A 22,547-nucleotide genomic window follows, 5' to 3' on the forward strand; every position below is an offset into this window, starting at 1 on the left:
TGGAGCACAGTAGTCCTTTCCTGTTTCCCAAATTCGTAACTGTTCCAGACAGGATTTTTTTTTCCTGCAACCTATCAGCCTGACCTTGGGTGCATAAAATTTAGCTATTGATCTGCTTAATGCATTATATTCAATATCCATTGTGATATAACCTAGCTATATTCCCTAGGAAGGCTCAGAAGACCTCCCCTTCAGTAAAAAAAAAAAAAAAAAAGATAAATATATTTGTAAGGGGAGCACCATCAACCTTGAAGTTATCAGTGTTTTCTCTTCTTTGTAGGGCAGGCATGACCATGGGAAGGTCCTCCAGTTAGAGATGGGCTTTCTTATTTTACTGGTCTTAATGGGATCCTTGAGTAACAGAGACAAGGTGGTGGAATTTAGGAGCTACAGATACCTGGGCTTGTTTATTATTAGAGGAAGTAAGAAAGTGTTATCATCAGGATCATTCTGGAATTCAGTGGGAAAGTACCTGCAGCCAATTATTGTGCAGTTAATAGAGTCAATTTGGTTCTTCCTCTAACATTAAGAGCCTTCTTGGTGATGCCAGGCTTCCCCGAAGACAAATGTTTAAGTGGCTGAGGAGCACTACTCTTAGATCTGCCTTTCCCCTAGAGTCAAAAATCAAAAGAACAGCATGCACCTCAATATTTCCCTTCACTCTATATTCTGAGAAGCTGAATCTGCCATCTGCTGTTCTTTTGTTCTGAGCTAGATCATCTGCATATTTCTTTTGATTACTGTTCTTATTTATGCTTTGCTGCACTGATGACATTTATAGATAAGAAAGAAAAGCTATTATCCACCCCACCCCCAGAAAGGGGGTAAGCAAGATCTATGTGGAAATATTTCTTCAGCAGGGATTTGTGTCTGATGAATCTTGCAGGCAGTAAGAAAGGATGCTCTACCTCTCACCTAGCCCAGAGAACAAAGGCCACAGTCCTTACTTTCTGGCTTCCCTGGACAGAGACCCTAGCTTCCGGGGATGGACAAGTCACCTTATTTTTACAATCACTATCTTTCATGAAAAACCTAATGGAAATCAATTTCAGAATTCAGCATGTCACCCTATGAACCACCTCTAGAAGTCTGGCATTGTTATACACACTCATACATGATTGGCACTTTTCTCGAGAACTATAGAGACTCAGGGTCTCAGCCCAGTGCAGCCACAAATTAGTCATTTGACCTTGCTGTTTACCCAAACTGGGTCTCAGTTTCCATTTCTGAAAAACGACTTAAGTTTAGAGTAAGAGATCCCTAAGGTCCCATTCTCCTTTGACATCTATGAACGTCATTTAACAGCAACATGCATATTATTAAGTAATGTACATGTAAGAGGATGATCACATTAACAATGTTAAGCTACTCCTATGAGTTCCCGATATCTAACAGGCATTTAACAAAAGAGTAGTATTATTGTTGCCATAATCTGTTTCAGGGTTTTCTGTCTGCTGTTTAACGATGATGGACATCTTTAAAAATGTGAAAAAAAAAAAGTCATATGTATTGCATTTTACTCTCTACTTGGTTTTATGGATGGGTAGGTTTTCTCATTAACATCACACATGCTGTAAAAAATGGCTGCCTGTTTTTCAGATGTATTTGGGTGAAAGCTCTTCAGTGAGCACTCTCCCTCCTCTTTGCCTGCTCTCTGGTATCATTCACTAATCAGCTGAGTGACCTTGGATAAATCACTCCATTTCTCCATGCTTTAGTTTCCTGTTTTACATATTAATAGGATTGTCTCAGAATAGGGTTTGCCAAAATGTGTTTGGCAAGACAAAGCAATACTCACAAGAGTTCGGTGATCAAAATAGCCTGAGAAAATGTATTCTAACATCCCCTGTGTCTATGCTTAGAGAATAACCATTAATATTCTAAAGGCTCTGAAAATTCCTGCAGCACAGAAACATACTTTATATTTTTTCACTGAACTTCTCCTTGGCTCATTTCTTCACAGAATCCTTTATCATTGATTGACAACCATTAATAAAGGCCTTCAGGTGAAATGATCTAATAGAATTTCTTTAGGATATCCCAAACTTGATAATCTCCAATATTTCTCTTTGTTCATATTTTTCTCCAGATTTATTGAGCTATGAGAGACAAATACCTTTGTACTTCTCTTGTTTCTCTCCTAGCATTTAGGAGGAGGCTTATTTCAAAGGTTGAGCTCAGTTAAAAAAAAAAAAAGTGTATGTGCTGAATGAATGAATGGATGGATAAATAGGAGAAATCATATTTTATCTTTTCAGATTAAGTTTTTAAGATTTTCCAATATATCCAATGAATAAACATTTGTAGAATAGTATGAGTCTTTAAACGTGCCATCCTGACACCTAGGTAGTGAACATCCAAATACACCTCCTTTCGTTTTTTTTTTTTAAAGATTTTATTTATTTATTTGACAGAGAGAGTGAGCACAGGCAGATAGAGTGGCAGGCAGAGGCAGAGGGAGAAGCAGGCTCCCCGCTGAGTAAGGAGCCCGATGTGGGACTCGATCCCAGGAGGCTGGGATCACGACCTGAGCCGAAGGCAGCTGCCCAACCAACTGAGCCACCCAGGCGTCCCTAAATACACCTCCTTTTGTGCTCAGAAGTAACTATTATATGGAATATTTTTTCTTTATGGAGGTCAAACAATATACATTATTGTTTTTTCATGTTTTTAAATGTTATAGTTATTACATTGCATTTTTTCATTTTTTTTTGCATTTTTCATATTCTTTTCTTTTTTTTTAAAGACATTATTTATTTATTTGACAGAAATCACAAGTAGGCAGAGAGAGAGGGGGAGGCAGGCTGCCCGCCAAGCAGAGCACCCCATGCAGGGCTCGATCCCAGGACCCTGGGATGATGACCTGAGTTGAAAGCAGAGGCTTTAACCCACTAAGCCACCCAGGTGCCCCAGCATTTTTTCATATTTTTAAGCAACTTTTTTGCATCAACATTATGTTAGGAAATAAATCATGTTATTACATGCCAGGTCTGGATGCTCTGCTATGCTGTTCAGATTTTCCTTCAGAACTTCCAGAAATGAGCCAGCCACTCCTTCCCTCAGCAACTGATTGCTCTGGACTGAGACCCTCTGCAGGGGCTACCCTCTCCAAGGGGTGCCCTCAGCCAAAGGGGTCGCCTTGTACCTGGTGACTCTTCCGCAGGAGCAAATATCCACTGAATCGCTGATTAAGATACAAAGGTATGCCCCCCCCTTGTCTGAATTTGGGGTAACTTTGAAAAGCTGTCCCCATGTCAGAGCTTCCCATGGGATTAACTGAGGGCTTTGCCATGACTGCTTCACAGCAGAACATCTTCTTCCCAAGAGCAATCCTTCATAAACTTCCTGTGGGAAATGCATGACTCAGAGTCTGTTTGCTGAGGAAACCCCAACCTTGGATCTCCTCTTCTACTGAAGTTGTGTTCTCTGCTGAAGAGTGTCCCATTTTGCGGCCATACTACAATTTATTTACCTATCATTAATGAAAAGCTAGATGGCTTCAATGTTTAAATAAGTATTAATAAATATCGAACACTCTTACAGCTGTCTTTGCGAGCAGACATGGGCAGGGATACCCCCAAAATATAATTGTCAGGTAACAGGTTTTATTATTCTTAACTTTTTAAGAAACTATGAAGGAACACTCAAAAATTGTCGTATAATTTGCTTTCCTGTGAATTCTCATATTACAAACCAGTTTTCTAACACTCTGTTTTGGTATTTTGGACACTGACTTCTATCAGTGGATATTCCTTGCTGCCAAGCTTGCCCAAGTTCTGTACCTCGATGCTCTTCACAAACCTTTGCTGTTTGATGATAGATACTCTGCCCTAACTTGGTCTAAAAGCATGGCTGTGCCTCCACTACCGCTGCATGATCTGAAGCAACCATAGCTGCTCAGTATCTGGAGGGTAAAAATTCATCAACTTAACTGTCAACTTTTCAGAGATTTTTCATTCCTTTTTAAAAAGATTTTATTTATTTATTTGAGAGAGAGAGAGCATGAGCACAGTTGAGGGGAGGGGCAGAGGGAAAGGAAGAGGGAGAAGCAGGCTTCCCACTGAGCAGGGAGCCCAGTGTGGGGCTCAATCCTAGGACCCTGAGATGGTGATCTGAGGTGAAGGCAGAGGCTTAACTGCCTGAGCCACCCAGGTAGCCCAGAGATGATTCATTTCATACACAGTTTCTCATAAAATTGATATTTTACTTTTAAGACCCCCCCCCAAAAAAAATGTGTTTATTTAAGTGTTGTCTGTTTCAATAGGACTGTGTGGGCTCCAGTTCATGGGCTCCGGGTCTTGTTGTCTGACACTCTTAATATCCCGTTCTATTATGCTGTGGGATTACAGCACCCCAAGCAACAATAGTGCTGTGAAGATTCTGTGGTCATTGTAACTAACTAGGTTTCAACTTAGTATCTCTTATCTTCAATTTATTAATATTCTAGTGTCCAGGGTAAAGTTTATTAAAACAATTTGAACTCTGTAGTAGGCTATATTTCAAAGAGAAACTTATATTAACTAGTCATTTAAAAATTTACTGCCTGGAATAGCTCATCCTATTTCAGAGCTGAGGGTATGACTGATATTCCTTCCCTTACTAAAAGTTAATTTTGTTTCCAGAGTTCCTGTATCAGCTGGTAATTTCTACAAATAAAGAATTCTCAGAGCATTTGGATTTTTATTTATTTTCATATGTATTTGTACTTAGTCTTTTTCTTTCTTGTTCTTAAAAGATTTTATTTAGTTGAGAGAGAGAGAACAAGCTAGAGAAAGAGAGAATGCGTGCGCCACACGGTTGTGCAGGGGAGGGGCAGAGGGAGAAGGAGTAACAGGCTGCTCACTGAGCACAGAGCCCCACACAGGTCTCCATACAGGAGATACAGGATATACAGGATATTCAGGAGATACAGGACCCCAGTATCACACCCTGAGCCACCCAGGTGCCCCATGCTTAGTCTTTTTCAAATAAGGATTTAATTTTGCCAGAAATTTTGTCTGAAATTTAAATAGATATAAATGTAAATTAAGCTATTCTTCCTTCATGTGACTCTGGGAAACCCAAAGAGGAAAAAACCTCTCTCGCCTCAGGGAGGTAGGGGAAAATTTAGGGCTAGATCACTGGTCTCCTGAAGCCCTGGTCATTTCCATTTTGCTGCATCTTGTAGCCACTCTCCTGATCTCTTCTTCTACTGAAATGTAATAAGGAATGCTCTGATCTTTGGAATGACACCATTTTATGTCATACATATACATATGTGCATACATATACATATAATCTTGGCCTCTATAGTAGGGCAAAGATGATCCAGTTTCTACTCACTTGGGTTCCTTTGCAAGTCTGTCACCTCTTTGAGAAGTAAATTATCCTTCTGAGGATAGACACACCTTTTAGTACTTTATGGTTAAAGAGTAAAATATGAAAGAAAAAAACCTGATTATAATTTTCTTAACTCATGTGATAGAAATACTATATAATGTTTTTCTCTATGTGACTTTTTCTGTGGGAAAATAATCAGGCATGACAATTATGGAGGAAAAAAAAAAAAACCACTCCACAACACTGTATGATCTGGAAATAGGACACACAGAATACATCTAATTTTCCTGACTTCAAACAAAGCCTCACTGTGAATCAACCTCTGAATTTTTGTTGATTGAAATTTGTGTGCAGTGGTGCAGTAGGAAGTATTAAAATTTCAGACAGATAAACTGGTGTCTTAATCCCAATTTTACCATGTATGAACTTAGGGATCTTAGACAAATCCACTCAGTTCTCTAATTCTCAGTTTCTTTTACTGAAAAACAGGAAAACCTAACATTTACTTACAAGTGTGTGGTAAGGATTAACGATAATATGTAAAGATAATTTAGCCCAGTGCCTGGATCATAAAAATGTATTGGTAAATGAGAAACACATCTAGAACTAATAATGTGATTATAATTATTTCCACTGCTTCTATGAATATCCCAATTCTATCCTTGAAACTCAAAGAGAAGCTAATATTCGCCATTCTTAGCACCCATCTAAAATAGTGGCAAGGGCCATTTCTCATCTCCAGCAGAGAGCTTTAGCTGACAGAGTGATATATTCCGTGTAAACAAGAAACTAGGAGTATGCGGTGCCTCTAGGAATACTGAAAGAATCATCACGGAATTGTCAACAGAAGTCATGCTTGATTAGAAACTATCCAGACAAAGAGGACATCTGGAGACATCCTCTGAGTGGTTCTTACCTTCTTTGAATCAAAATGGCAGCCTAAAAACAAAAATATTAATTTAAAAAATAAATATGTACCTTTATGTTTGCTGCAGCATTATTTACAATAGCCAAAATATGGAAACAACCTATGTGTTCATCAATAGAAGAATGGATAAAAAAGATGTGACACACACACACACACACACACACACAAGAATATCACACAGCCGTAAAAAGGACAGAATCACACTATTTGCGACAACATGGATGGACCTCTAGAGAGCATTATATGCTAAGTGAAAGAAATCAGACTGAGAAAGACAAATACCATGGTTTCTTTCATATGTGGAGTCTAAAAAAAATGAATAAGCAAAGAAAAAGTAGAATCAGACTTGTAAGTACTGAAAACAAAAGGATGGTTGCCAGAGGGGAGGGGGTTGGCAGATGGGCACAATGGATGGAAGAGAGGGAGATATAGGCTTCCAGCTACAGAATGACTAAGTCGTGGGAATAAAAGGCACAGCATAAAGAATGTAGTCAATAATATTGTAATAGCAATTGTATGGTGACAGATGGTGACTACATGTGTGGTAAGCATAGCATACTGTAAAAGCTTGTTGAATCACTATGTTGTACACTTGAAACTAATGTAACATTGTGTGTCAACTATACTCGAATTTTTAAAAAATGGCAGCCTGACCTGATGAGGCCCCCAACATTGTTCTCTAATCATCACTAATGTGGGGCCTGCACAGAGTCCCACAAAAATGTCTGACCACCAGAGGCATATCTATACTTTGTGTCTGTATAAACATGTGAATCAGGTTACTACTGAACAGTGGATAGCCACCTTATTTCCTTCCTCCTTTTTCTCTTTGTTTTTCTACCTCACCCTTCCCTGAGGTCAAAATTGTACGCTGGGACCACATGTTGGTTAGAAACCGTGCAGGAAATCAAGAAACCTCACATGGCTATAAACTCACACAAGAGAATCATTAGGGACTGACTGGAGTGACAAGACAGCATAGGCTCACATTCAGGGAGAAAACATTCATTTCCCACCTCCCCTATCCTTCTGTGATTTCTCAGAGACACAATTCACAGTCCAGAGAAGGGAGACACTCTATGAGTTTACAAGGAATCACAGGCTGCTTTTTACTCAGTTATTTCATAGTGAACTGGGAACCTGAACATTTTTGAGCATTTGCTATGTGCAGTCTTAACCTGAGAGTTTCACACCTATCCACCCCACCCCTCACCTCATTTCCTCCCACCTGTTAGAAAAGAGAGGGCCACCTTAAAACCAGTAACTTTTTTTTTCTGAAAGTTGTGCCTCTTTACTCATTACTGACTGATTAATCTTTCTTTAAAGGGCAGTGGCCTTGGTGTGAGGAACTGTAGGATGGATCTCGGGTCTGTCTTTCACTTGCTCCCTGACCTTGGGAAAATTACATAGCTTTTCTGAACCTTTGTTCCCTTATGTTTGAAACACAGCTAAGTTCCCACCCACAAGGTAGTTGGCAGGTATAAATTAGGTCTACGAAAATGTCTGGTGTGTAGGAGGTACTTCATAAGAATTAGCCAAAGTTGATATCATGTCATTCTTCTGCCCAAGAGCCTGTAGTGGCTTATTACACTTGCAGGTATGGGCCCAAAGTCCTTGGCCTTCAGTCTTCTGACACAGGCATCTGTAACCAGTTTGTACTTGTCTGCTCTTGGATCTCACATTTTACCAGTACACATATTACTCCCCATTAGCTGATCACCAATTTCTGTTTTACAGGCGCATTGTCTTTCCTTCCTCCTCATTACCTTGAATGATCTCCCTGGAGGCCTGACCAACCCATGAGTTTATTGACTAAGAATATCATAAAGCCCAAGAGTTTAGTCACTTCCCTAGGTGGATGATATCCCCCCCAATTTAGTCACTAACTTTGCATTTATTCATCTACTTGTTCAATAATTTGTTCCTAGAATTATGTGCCAGACATACTGTTCGGAATACAGGAGTGGATAAGGCAGACACAATCCTGGCTCTCAGGTAGCATTCAGTCTAGGAAAGGAAGTAAGAGAATGGGATGAAGCATACTAAATTGCTTACCTTGACAACAAGCATCAGCTTCTCTCTTGTTAGGAGACTAATTAGATCATTTTCGTTAGGATCACATATTGTTATGTGTAGAAAGTGAGTCTGAGTGCCTGATGTCAGGTGAGAGTAATTCTCAGCTTATAAAGGAAAAGCATTTAGAACTCCCAGGATGGTTCTGGAAGGAGGGGATGAGGAACAGACAAAGAAGTACAGAGCTTTCAAAGACAGCTGACTGACTATGCACTCAGAACTCTTTTCCAATTTCCCCCCAAATATTCTGTAGAGTATATTTCACTTCTGAATGTGTGTGGTGAATGTTGTTCCATGGTGATGTTTATGCTGATGGTCTGGAGACCATACTGTGAGAAGCACTGTCCTCTGAAGAACACACATTTGTTTCTAAAAGGGTGAGCTTTGATAAACCTTTGAAGGACTCAAGATATCAGGCAGGGCTGGCCCCATCAATTTTGAGAAATTACTTAAGTTTGCTTTTGCTTACCTTTTGGTAAACTTTGGTTTGCTTTTGGTTCTCACAATCATTATTCACTAACAAGTGTCCAGTACCCTATACTTGTCCACTGTAGTTCCTGGAAGAACCATGGACCCAAAATTTATGATTTTGATATGTCATCCCTCAAAGCTCCCATGGCTCCTATGATTTATTCTCCACAATTGACAAAAACAGAAGATCTGATTGTTATGATCTCATCAAACATCTAAGAGCTGATACAAATTTCCTGCAAGTCCTCTCTGAGGAGGATTTATATTTAACATAAAGGCATTTCAGGTATTGAGATAGAGACCAGAGAGGGATATTATGGGGGAATGGGGTTATACCATGAAAGAATTCATACCACAAAGACAAAGACTCATTATATCTCCTGGCCACTGAGACTCCCATGTCTAATTACTCAACCTTAGGCTACCTGTTGGTGAAACATTTCTTTTATGACAAGCCACATTTTCTATGCACACACTCTTTATCTCTCATACATGCCATGTGCACAAATTAAAGACATACATAGATGTTCACATATATTAATACTCCACAGGAAACAAGACACTTAATCAATGCTGCCTTACTTCTTGTTGACAGATCAGTTCTATCTGACTTGTACCAGAGGAGATGTCATCTAAAACTAAAGACCAGAGCTTTTTGGTTCACATAAATTTCTCTCCTACACCTTAAATAATTTAGAGGAAATTATTATATTTATTAAAACAAATATATTACTTGTATACATCTTAGATTTTGAACATGTTAAAGTTAGTGATATTTAATGAGATGATTGTGGATTTGAAAAATATGATCCATAGTAAATAACTGTTTTACCTGGACTATTTAAAAGAGGAGGACTTTTCAAGTAGAGAAATGCAAAGAAGTTATTAAGAATTTTACAGAATCAACTGGACATTGAGTTTTCCTAAAGAAGAATAATGAGAACCTAAATATATTTCATTTAAAATCAGCAGCAGCAGATAATGAATTTGGGGAAAATTATGATCTGGTTGAACTCTCACTACCGCCTTTTTCACAGCATTAACTTGGTTTCAGTGAACACAGAGTTGGGGTCTGTCGTCCTTCACCACCTGCTCATCCAACATCACCTTTGGCTTCAGCTTAGGACAGAGTTCTTTGTTTCTGTCTTCATTGCCATAGCTCCAGGTGAAGCCACCATCCTCCCTTACCAAGGCTAGTCTGACAGCCTCCTCCAGCTGGTGTCCTCATGTACCCTCTAATCTGTTCTCGTCACTGGGACTAGAGTTTCCTTCTCGAAATGCAGATGTGATTATCAGAGGAAGAATAAAGTTCAGCTTATAAAGGGAAAGGATTTGGAACTCCCAGAACAACTTTCAGGGGTGAGATAAGGAGCAGTAATACTAGTACAGAACTTCCAAAAGTGGTGGACTGGCTGCATTCAAGCCCCTTTATCTGAAAACCTCCTGGAAACCCCTCAATGACTTCCTATAATGACTTCCTATAGTTGTTTGGATAAAAGTGCGTATCCTTAATAAGCTCTCTAAATTTCAGTATTGTTTAACTCTATTTGCACTCTGAAATTGCACAAAATCTTCTCTAGTATCCCATAACTGCTCCTTTTCAGTATTTCAGAGGGACCTTGCTCCAGCCTCATTATGACCTTTGCAAGTATTTTCCCTCTGCTGTGAGGAATACTTTTTATTTGTCATCCTTATCTCCTTCTTATCAAGTTATTTTCTCTTTATCCTTCAGATCCTCATTCAGCCATTCCCTCTCAGATAAGCTTTCTCTGAATACTTTGCCTGGGTCATATACTGTTGCACATTCTCGTACTTACAAGATATGTACACATTTACATTTTTAAAATTAACATGCTTCTCCTGTAATAGACTATAAACTCCATCAATCCAAGCACATGTCTGTTTGTCCTCACCATTGAATCCCATCACCTAACACAATGGCTGGCAAAGAGAGGGTATTCGACAAAGACTCTTGGAAAGTTTGCAACAGGTCTCTCTCCTCATTGGTAACTTACAAAGATGAGGACGGTATAATCCTACTCTTCATCCTTGAGAGAAACCTGAGGGAAATCCACATTAATCAGTAAGTATAACCTCCCTTAGCAACTATTCTCAGCTCTATTATTCATTAATTCGACACCAAGCATTTGTACTCCTTATCTACTATCTACGAGGAACTTGTAGATTCTAAATATTAACAGAAGGCAAATTTCGCTTTGCAGTATAGGGAGGAGATGATTACTCCTTCAACTTCTCTTATAGTGAGGTTACGGGATGTGACTGAGATTCTGTTCATCAGTGGCACCCACACTCGACTTTGGTTCTAAATCCAGAGGCAAAAATCAGGAAGAAGAGAGAAGTTCACAGTCCATTTTAGTGAGGGCAGCTACAGCAGAAAGAGCCACTTTCAGGGTCCAGAGTAGTAGCTGTTGTAGCAATGACAATTCAGATCACTGTTAAGTACCTGAGCTCAAAGACATCATTGTGGGACATGAGGCATAACTTTGGCCTTTTTTTTTTTTTTTTTTCTTTTTTGGGAAGAGGAGCAATCATTTCTAATCCCCCTTAACCTTCACCGGCAGAGGCTCAATTTCCAGTAAGTGTGGCCAAAAAGTAGGTTTCTCCCTCCTCCCACAAATAGAGCAGAGGTTCCACTTTGGGGCAGAGCTGGCTAAGAATAGGGACCCAATTGTTTTTGTGCAGCTCACTCATAGGGCACAGATTCCACACAGGAGAGACAAGCCTGGAAGACCAAAAGCGACTGTCCCTACCCAGCTCCCTTCTCATAAAGTAGGGATTTATCTACTGGAAGAGCAGAACCCTGATTCTGAGGCCCCAGCTCTGCATCAGTGGCTGTTAGAATTTCCCCAGGGATGGAGGTAGTCCTTAAGAGCAAAGAGCCCAGAAACAACGAAGCAGAGACTGCCCCCAGGTCAGAACAAACCCCAGAGATTAGTCTCAAAAACTGCTGAGGTGAAAGACTCAAATGTAACTGTCCCAGATGAAGTAGCAATTTATGCCCTAGGCCATTGTCAATAACAATAGGGCAATCAGCCAGCAGATAGTGGAGATTAACAGGCGGTGTGATACTAAAAGAAACAGAGGAGGAGAGATTGGGAAAGAGACAGAGAGACACCTGCTAAAATCAAGGTCATTCCAGGTGACTTTGATATGCCCAGAGCAGTGCCCTCTGATGACCAGTTTTAGAAATGGAGTTGTTTTTGTTTTAAGCAACTTAGTTTGGGATGGTTTGTTTTGTAGCCACATATAAAGGAGAGAGTTTTTATGAGATTACATGAGTTTATAACGTATTTAGCATGGTGCCTAGCACAGAGCAAAGTCAATTCTGCCAGCTGCTGCCCTGAGTCACTGAAATAAACAGTTTATAGATTTGATGCTAGATTTTAAAACTGCTACTCATGCATATATGCCACCCATATATGTTGGGTCTCAGAAAAGAAAAAGAAGAAAATGTGGTTCCAACCTTTCTGGGAGCCTACATTCCATCCAAACCAACAGAAAAATCCACCCTCCACACAATCCTTTCCAGGAGTCAGCCTCAGCAGATCAAACACTCTAAACCCACACAGAATTAATTCCAATGTCTATTACCCTTATTTTTCACCACTGTTCATCTTCTGATGATTAGAAGAGTAAATGCAGAGGGAAAAATGAGACTGTCAAACATAGCCCTTATATTTGCTAATAGACATGGAGAAAATTGTCCTTGTGCTGCTGTGGGTCTCGCTCAGGTCTGAGATGCTCAACGTCTGATTGCATAAGGCTCTCTCCAGGGTTATCATTCTTCCTCCAGGAGAAGAAATGGTGGTGGGGAGTGATAAAGGATTTTGAATCATTCGTCACACCTTATGATGAGTATAATGAACAGAATCTAATTGCCAAGAACTGTGCCAGGTCCATCAAATATATTCTTTCTAATTTAAACTTTAAATAAATAATATTACTGAATAATTAAGAATGACTAGGTACATGTGTTAGTTTGGTTCCTTTAGAAGCAGACCCTGAGACAAGGACTCCAGGGAAGGAGTTATTTGGGAAGTGATCGCAGGGGAGTGAAAGGCAGCTATATAGGGAAATCTGCCAAGGAAGTTACCCTATCTCTGCTATATCTTATTATACATAAGGACTCAATCACATATAATCATCCATGACTGTATAATCATCTGTATTTATATCCCCATCTCTCTATATACCATATTGATCTATATTACATCACATATAATCATGTATTATATCACATATAATATTAAAAACCCTGTTTTTAGGATATGTATTTTTCTAATTAATGTGTTAGAAAAATAGAAAGAAGAGGTGAAGTAGATGTGTATAAGATCAGGTGTATAAATAGTCACAGAAGGAAAATAATCTGAACTTGGAAAATTGTATGGTTTTCAGTTCATAAATTCTCCAGTTATAAATTTATAACTCAAAACCATTACGATCACTACTACAACCAAAAAACAGAACATATTGAGTATCAGTGAGCATGTGGAGAATTTGGAACGCAGGTGCACTGTTGGTGGAAATACAAAATGGGGCTGCCACTATAGAAACTGTATGACAGTTCCTCAAAACTGAAGACTAAAATTACTATATGCGGGGCATCTGGGTGGCTCAGTGGGTTAAAACCTCTGCCTTTGGCTCAGGTCATGATCCCGGGGTCCTGGGATGGAGCCCCGCATTGGGCTCTCTGCTCAGCAGGGAGCCTACTTTCTCCTCTCTCTCTGCCTGCCTCTCTGCCTACTTGTGATCTCTGTCTGTCAAATAAATAAATAAAATCTAAATAAAAAATAAAATAAAATTACTATATGCTCCAGAAATCTCACTTTTGTGTATATGTCCAAAAGATTTGAAAGCAGGATTTGAATGAGATATTTCCCACCGATATTCATAGAAGTATTATTCATAATAGGCAAGATATAGAAACAACTGAAGTATCCATCAATGGGTATATGGATAAACAGCACACACACACACACACACACACACGCACGTGTGCACACACAGGAATATTATTCAGTCTCAACAAGGAAGGAGATCCTGTCATATGCTGTAACATGGGTTTATCCTTAGGACATTACCTTAAGTGAAATAAGCCAGTTACAAAAACACAAATATGTTAAGATTCCACTTACATACAGGATTTAAAGTAGTCAAATTCATAGAAACAGAAAATAGAATGGTGGGGGAAAACGGAGAGCTGTTAATGGGTACAGAGTTCCAGTTTTGCAAGATGAAAAAGTTCTAGAGATCTGTTGCACAATAGTGTCACATACTTAACACTTCTGAACTGCATGCTTAATGGCAAAATAAATTTATCAAATGATATATTTTAAATATGTGCAGCTATATTTCAATAAAGCTATTTTTAAAAACTTTAAGCTTTTTCAATAAAGCTTAAATTTCAATAAAGCTATTTTTAAAAACTTTAAGCTACTTTCCTAGCTAGTTTCTTGGGACTGGATGAGGCCTTGCTTTGTACTTCATTATCTCACCCACAGGATTCAGGAATCTCAATTCACTGCCTTCAAGATAATCGGACCTTTCTAAAAGGAGCTCCTTTATCTGAAAAAAAAAAAAAAAAAGTCACCCTTATATTGAGCTGAAATTTGCACATAGCTGATAATTCCTGATGAAGTTTTAGAATATAAGTGAGGTTTAGTGGGGTGGAGTCCAGAGGCCACGACCAAGAAAGAATTCTTGAGATGTCTTGGTGCAAAATGGTGGTTTATCAAGCACCGGGACAGGACCCTTGGGCAGAAAGAGTTGCCCTGGGACTGTGAGGTGTGGCTGATTATATACTATGGGGTTGGGGGAGGTAAAGAAAAGGGAGGATTTGGAAGAACTTTCATGTACTAAAGAGGACCTACAAGATACCAGAGGCCATGCCATCATCAAGCTAAGGTTGATTTTCCTTTTAGTAAGGCATTAACAGTGAAATAGTTGGGAACTTCATGGAGGAATGTCACATTCCTGCTGTCACACATGCTTATCAATGAGCTTTAGGTTTAGAAGAAATTTAACTTTATTTACATTTCCCTCTGCCTCAGTCTCTCTCAATTTTATGGAGGGGAGGATTATGTTAGGGCTTCAGGAACAGAGTTATGGGTCTTTTGGAAGTTAAGCTATTGGTAAGAAAGCCTCTTCCTGGTCAATCACTAGGACATTTGTAAACTGAGGGAGACTCAGTCTTGCAGGATTGTGATCTCTACAAGTTAACTATTTGTTTTTCCTTCAGGGCAGCCAGGAACGCCTGAGGAATGTCACATATATCCCATGGGGGGGGGGGCGGTAGTTTCAGGGTGTCAGCTTCTGCTTTGTCCTCAGCTTGCCTTCTGTTCCCTCGTCAGTTCCCACCAGTATGAAGACCTAAGAACAATGCCATAATCCTCCCCCATATCAAGACTGGTCCTGTCTTTGTTCCACTTCTGAACAAATCTTTGGTTTTGTGGCATAGTTTCTATAATGCCCCAAATGTATCTAGGGCTCATAATGATAGCTGTCCAAATATCTAACTAGGAATCATTTGAGAGTTGACCAGAATGTTTAAGGTTGTTAGGAAAAGGATGTTCACACATTCCATGCTACTCCACAATTACATCCTGTAATGAATCCAGAAAGGAAGGTAGGAAAGAGTATTCAGGATATGTTTCTTTTATGAAAACTTATTCAGGAAATCAATAATCCAAGGACTACTGTGGTATGAAAGAATGCATTTTTGCTGAAATGTCAGACCACAGTGTTTTCTGTGTGTTGTTTCTGATTCCAACATTTAGTAAATCTTTTTCTACCCTGAAACATTACTACCAGCAGGGCATGACTTCAATCCTAAGATCTCAAATTTTCCTCCTATTCTATCCCTTCATAAAATTGGTATACTATTTATGTCCTTAGTACAGAAAGTGTTAATTAAAATAAAATGAATAAATAAATTCAAGCCCTTTTTCTTACAGATGTGAGCTGAGTATTGTACTATTACTAAAAATACAATTGAAAAATAAAATCATACCTTCCCTTTACTCATCTCAGCTAGAGGTTATTGCTTCCAAGTCTACAGTGTGTATGATAAGGTGATAACATATGCAATCTATCATCAAATTTTATTTTTATCTTTATTCTGGAATAAAGATTTAACCTCTTGAGGAACAACCTGAAGTTAAAATGAATCTAAGAATGTTTTCTACATGTCAACTTCATGTAGTTTGATTCAAGATGAATTTTTTCATCCCTTCAATTCCTCCACAGGCAAAAATAAATCAAGATAGAGATTAGGTCTCTTTTGTACTAAATACATTTTATTATCTAATCTTAAAGGCTGGGAGATGATTTGTACCAAGGCCCAAGAAGTTATTCCAACTGCAAAAGGCTCTGTGCATGTTGAGGTGAACTGAAAATTCAATGTCACAGGAGGAAACAAAAAAAATAAGTTGAAATTGAAACCCAGAATCCCATCAAAACTAAATACTCTTAAAAGGTACTGAGACTCAGTTTTCACAATTTGGTTGACAATTAGGTGTTATTATCATGGTGATTTGGTGCCTGTTGCATAATCTTCCTAAGCCTCATTTTGCTCAACCCACCCTTATTTGTGTGAAAATGAAGTGAGGAAATGCTTTCCATGGCTCAAGGGCAAATGCTTAGCTTTGGTCACTATTACTGGGAAGCAGTCTGTGATGGTGGTTGTAATGGTAGGTCTGAAGTTAGGCTGCCCAGATTCTAATACAGACTATGACATTTACAAATGGTATAGTCCTGGGAAGGTGACTATGTCATATAGCCTTTCCTCCTTTTCCTTCAATAAAGTGAAATAGTGATATTGCCTATTTCCTAGGATGGCAAAATTTAATGAGGTAGTGTGTGGACAGAGCTACAGCAATGCCCGATCCACAATAAGCATCTACATGCCATATGTCGCTATTATCATTGCCAGGGTAACATTACATATGCATTTTCTCAGGATTAACAAGCTACTATTCCATTGTATGGAAATAATAAACTGACACACACCATAGAAGAATCTCAAGTGAGTTATTCTAAGTGAAAGAATCCAGATGCAAAAGGTTGCACACTGCATAATTCCACTTATACAACAGCAGAAAGCAAAGCTGTAAGAACAGAAAACAGATCAGTGGTTGTCAGGGACTTGGGAAGGAGAGAGTGGTTGATTAGATATAAAGAGACAAAACAAAGGAATTTTGGGGTGTGACAGTATGGCTCTGTATTTTAATTGTGGTGGTGGACAACAGATTGAATGTGTTGGTAGAAATTCACATTGGTTTGCATCAGAAAGAGCAAGTTTTACTTTCTGTAAATACATTTTAAAAAGTCAACTAAAATGATTAGGAGTTTCCTATTGTCAGAATACTTGAGCTCAATGAGAAAAGTCTGTAAAAACAAGGCTGAGGCTTAAGTTAAAAAAATAATCATAATAACGTAAGTCTGTTGTTACAGTGTAAAGCTCTTTTAAAAATATTTGCAATACTTTCCTAAATTCTTTGCCATTGAATCGTTTGACTCTCTGGGTTCCAAATACCAAAGAGTAGTGTGGAGGCCGAGAAAAATTAAGGCCATCCCACCTCAGGTTTAGCCTTAGCATAAGTACAGCCATCTTAGCTTTGGCAGCCATCTCAGACCCCTGTGCCCAAGGGCTGAACTTTCCCCCACCCTGCTTTAGTTCCAGAGACCCCCACCCTGCTTTTGTAACAGGAAGCCATAAATACCCCTGCCTTAACTAAGCTCGGGGTCCAAGTCCCTACTCTGCTGTGTTGGGTATACTTGGGCCCAAGCTTAAGCTTGTCAAATAAACCCTCATGTGATTGCATTGGTGTTGGCTCCTTGGTGGTCTCTCGGACGCGAAAAGTTGGGTACAACTTGGACTTGGAAGCAATAACCTCAATGCAGCCCTCCTGGCTCTCTCTAATGTCCTAAATTGGGAGCAGACTATTAAAACAGAACTTTCAGGATAGGGGGATTCTCAGGTTATGGCATCTCATGCATTTACGGAATTAGCCATTTTTAATATAGAAGTTCCTAAATTATTAACAGTTCCCAAAGTGATATTTGATGGCAAAAGTAATATCTTTGTGAAGTATTAAGTGATTTTTATGAAAAAGTAGAATAAGCTGACAGAGAGTAATAATTACACTGTCAAAGAATACAAGATTCCATTTTCTCAAAGCCAGCTATATTGCCTAGTTGGTTGCATGGGCTGTCATCAAAATGGTAAGATTTATTTTTCCTCTAATTGAACCAGGGCAGCCAGTTCTATGCAAAAGACATCTATAGTGCCCACTTTTTCAGAAGGGTGCAAAGTCCATGGCATTGCTTATTTAAGAGATTATGTACACAAGACCATGGCTTGTGTGCCAATGGAACTAGGGAATAAAGCCTTTCCAGAGCTCTGAGATGCTGTTCAGATGTTCTAAAATACAAAACAACGGGTGATTTACTTATTAGCTGGAAGATGAAAAGTATTCTCCTTCCCCAATAGTTTGTTCCAGACTCTAAACTCAAAGGAACTGCCCACCAGAGATGCAAGTTAGACCTCTTTTGTGTAATTCTTGTGGCTTGCTTTTTCATGCATTAAGAATGGAAGATGTATTATTAACCCATTATGGTTGTATGTGGCTATTCTCATCACCTTGGAAATTTCACACATAAATCATTAGAGAAATATAATAATCTGTGCTTAGAAGCAAGGAGCATAGTCAATAGTTACGTTGCTCTTTCGATCCGTTATTTGTGTCATTGGAGGACAGTCTGGCTGGTCTGCCTTTATAATAACACCTTAAATGCTCATTTTTGTTCAGTATTATTTATTGATAGGACACCTATGGGTATATACCTGGTTTGGGTCTAAAAACTCAGGGAACACATAAAGCATATGCTATGTCTCAGTCCTAAGGATGCCTCAGAATAACAATGGAGAATTATTATTTGTGTTTATGAAACATTGGAGGACAAAAACCCCCACATAATCCTGATCTGGCAAGTGCTGAATTGAAAATAATTAGATGTGTCAGTGGGTGGCACAGTGGAGCTTAATTACTCAGAGTGCAGTTTTCAGCATCAGCTTTCCTAGGTGTGAATCTGACTTGTTGTGTGGCTCTTAGTCAGTTAGTTAAGCTACTGTTTTGTCATCTGTAAAATTAGGATTATATTACCTGCCTCATCAGCTGTGTATAAATTAAGCACAATTCTCCATCTAAAGCAATCAGCTCAGTGCCCGGCATTGCTCTAATTATGGCTATGGATGACTTCCTTATTGCAAATCCTATCAGTTATGGGAGCTTTGTCACTTGAGTGTTGAATTACCCCTCCTTCCTGAATACTTTAGTGGACTCTTCTAAATCATTCTCAACTATTACCTTTGTCACTACCCTGACCATGACTTTCAAATGTGCTTCCTTCTCCTGCTCTTCTCTTTCCATCTTAAATGCTGGTGTTCTCTAAAAGCTATTGCGGATTCTCTTTACTTCTCATCTACTTAGATTCCTTGAGTGGATTCATTTACAATGATTATATAAAGGAAAGGCTAGTGATAGGATCTTTAGAATCAACATTTACTCATACACTCTTCACTTGGAAGTCCCACCTTTAGCCCAGAGCTCTCTCCCTAGAGACTGGTGTACTCACTCAGCTTCCTACTAGCCCCTTCACCTAGAAGGCTTCCAGTTACCTTCAACTCCGTGTGTTCCAACAGGCCATCCCTATCCTACAACAGGTTGCATTGTCTTCTATCTTACTTCCCCATATGTGCTATTTCTACCCACTTAGTGATGCTGGCCATTAAACTGAGAATCATACTCCATCTTTGCTCATCTTCACATCAAATCAGTCACAGAGGACAGCTGATTCTACCTTCAAACTGATTTTATTTTATTTTAAAGATTTATTTATTTATTTTAGTAGGGTAGAGGGAGAGGGAGAGAGAATCTCAAGCAGCCTCCCCGCTGAGCGCAGGGACCAATGTGGACCTCGATCTCATGATCATGAGATTGTGACCTCAGTCAAAACCAAGAATTAGATAGTCAATAGACTCTGCCACCCAGGTGCAACCCTTTAGACTGATTTTAATCCATCTTCTTCCTCTTGAATCTCCTCTCACAGCTGCCACCATGTCACATCCTCCTAATCTCAGCCACCTGTCCAGCCTCTCCTTGGTCTCCACACAACTAATGGAGTGGAAGCACTCATCATTTCTGCCTGGACAATTGCAACACACACCTGAATTTCTGCCCCCTAAGGTTGCATCTCTTTCTATTTCCTTTTGAAACAAAAACAAAAACAAAACAAAACACCCAAAAAACTGATTCAAAAATTTACGGTTCCTTCTTAAAATACCTCAGATATATCTTGTAGTTTTTATGATGAGAAGAAAAAAAATTCTTCATCTTATGAACCCTGCAATCCCATAATCTCCCTTGTGAGCCAATAGGTCTTCTCTAGCTTTGTAGTTACAGTGTGTAACATAGACTAGGTTCAAAGTAAACCTTGTGTTGATTGTATTAGGGAGAGAATTAAAATTCAATCTCTGCCTCCCCAATTCTACAACAGGAATTCTTTACTACAGTTATAGAAAAACCACTTGCAACCCTCTTACATTCCTTGCTGCGTTTTCTGTGTCTTTGCACAGGATACATCCACATTTATTCAATAAAATTTTATTGAGCAACATACTATGTCCTAGGGACTAAGTGAACGAGACAGACACAGCTTTTGTCCTTAGAAAGATTATAGTTTCCTGGGAGAAAATTAAACAGGTACTTAAAATATAAGTGTAAGTAGAGTTATAAGTTTCCTATACATTTGATTTAAAAAGATAGAAAAGTGGTCATACCTTAAATATTCATAAAGAAATAATTAGTGCACATTTACTTCAAAATGAATATGAACTCAGGCACCTGGGTGGCTCAGTCGGTTAAGCCTCTGCCTTTGGCTCAGATCATGATCTCAAGGTCCTGGGTTGGAGCCCTACATAGGGCTCTCTGCTCAGCAGGGAGCCTGCTTTCCCCCTCTCTCTCGGCCTGCCTCTCTGCCTACTTGTGATCTCTCTGTCTGTCAAATAAATAAAATCTTAAAAAAAAAGAAATGAATATGAACTCAATAAAAATGATCTATATCTTTAGTAACAGATATATAAAGATGTTTGGGAAATATTATTGGTAATAAGGTTGAGTTACTTAACATGGACTTCCCTACACCCATTTTACCTTATTTACCACTATTCACTTTTTTTTAAACTTTCAGTGTAACCACCATCTTTGCATGAAATACTTATGACTACATACTGAGTGATGAATGTTGTTGTACAAAATATTGGTCTTCGAATTATTTGTGTAGCAGAGAACCTCTTCCCCATCTCACCTAATGTGAAGCCTGTCTCAGATCTGTCACTTGTTGAGAAATTCAAGTGCTCCCTCAACACTTGGATCAAGTTACTTATGTTTTTTTTTTTTTTTACTTCAGTTAAATATGTTTCTATAACAAGTAGTTGTTGTGATTGCTAGTTTCCAGGTCTATGCCTCTTGTCCTACATTCTATAAAGAGGAAGAACCAAGCTCTGCTCAGTAAGTGAACTTTATCTTAAGAAATAATCACAAAGGAACATCTCCTAGTCGTTTTTGCCCCCATCAAGGGCTTGGGCCTTTACTTCTTTTGTCCAACTCTCTAAGTACAGTATTGATTATCAGCCCTTTTCAGAGTTTTCTTAAAGGTAACAAAAGCAAGTAAATTAGTCAATTTAGGACATTTGAAGGATCAGTGGATACACAAGATCTTGTGATTTGAAGCAAATCTTTTGTGCAGTTTATATAGTATGAATATTTAATTAGTTTTTTGTTTTATTTGCATATAAATGTTTGAGTCAAGTTTTAATTCTTTAATTCTTATTTTTGATATTAATATGGAGGTTATCTTTGACTTAGACCTTGACTTAGACCTAAACAGGCTTCTGAACCAATGTTTTCCTATCGCTTCTATAAATCAACTACATAAGGATTTAACAATATTGACCAAGAATGTGCTGTGTGAGCAGCCATGTACAGGTGCTGGGAGAAGTCATCTTAAGAATAAAAGTCACTGGCCCTTGAGCACAGAGCAAAATGCTGGCAATCACCAGACTCTTAGGAGATTTGGTATCTTAGTCTCTTTGGTATCTTAGTCTCTTTACTGGGAATTAAAAAATCCTCTTTTTACTTCCCAGTGTGATTGATTTATATATATATATATATATATATATATATATATATATATATATATATAAAAAACAGAGAGAGATCACAAGTAGGCAGAGAGGCAGGCAGAGACAGAGAGAGGGGGAATTTTAATCCATCTTCTTCTGCTGAGCAGAAAGCCTGCTGTGAGGCTCAATCCCAGGACCCTGAGATCATGACCTGAGCCAAAGGCAGAGGACTAACCCACTGAGTCACCCAGGTGCCCTCTACTCCCCGGTATATTGATATAATCATTAAATGCACTAACAAATATTGATAAAATTAATACTAATAACAGCTAACATTTATATAGGACTTCTTACATGCCAGGATTTCTTTCAAGTATGTTCTGTAATATTAATTAATCAGAAAATATCTGAACTGTCAAATATTATAAAATTCAAAGTATGGTTGTTACCGCTGAGTATGTGAATACACAAGCAGAAGTTAACTCCTAGAGAAAATGGAAGCTGACTAAGCTTGGAGAGACTAATCAGGACTCAGGTGCTAGATTTGGAACA

The 22,547-nt window shown here is 38.7% G+C and overlaps 1 long non-coding RNA gene across 1 annotated transcript; it reads right to left on the reverse strand.

Annotated features, from left to right (window-relative positions):
* Positions 1–4,974: 4,974 nt before the first annotated feature.
* Positions 4,975–22,518, reverse strand: LOC125084877 (uncharacterized). The gene is made up of 4 exons (XR_007122723.1): positions 22,350–22,518; positions 10,807–10,851; positions 6,236–6,258; positions 4,975–5,191 (listed from the first exon to the last, which is right to left on the reverse strand). It is a non-coding gene; the product is annotated as an uncharacterized LOC125084877 (long non-coding RNA).
* Between the last annotated feature and the right edge of the window lie 29 nt (positions 22,519–22,547).

The sequence above is a fragment of the Lutra lutra genome, chromosome 14 (assembly GCF_902655055.1).
Source record: "Lutra lutra chromosome 14, mLutLut1.2, whole genome shotgun sequence".
NCBI lineage: Eukaryota > Metazoa > Chordata > Mammalia > Carnivora > Mustelidae > Lutra > Lutra lutra.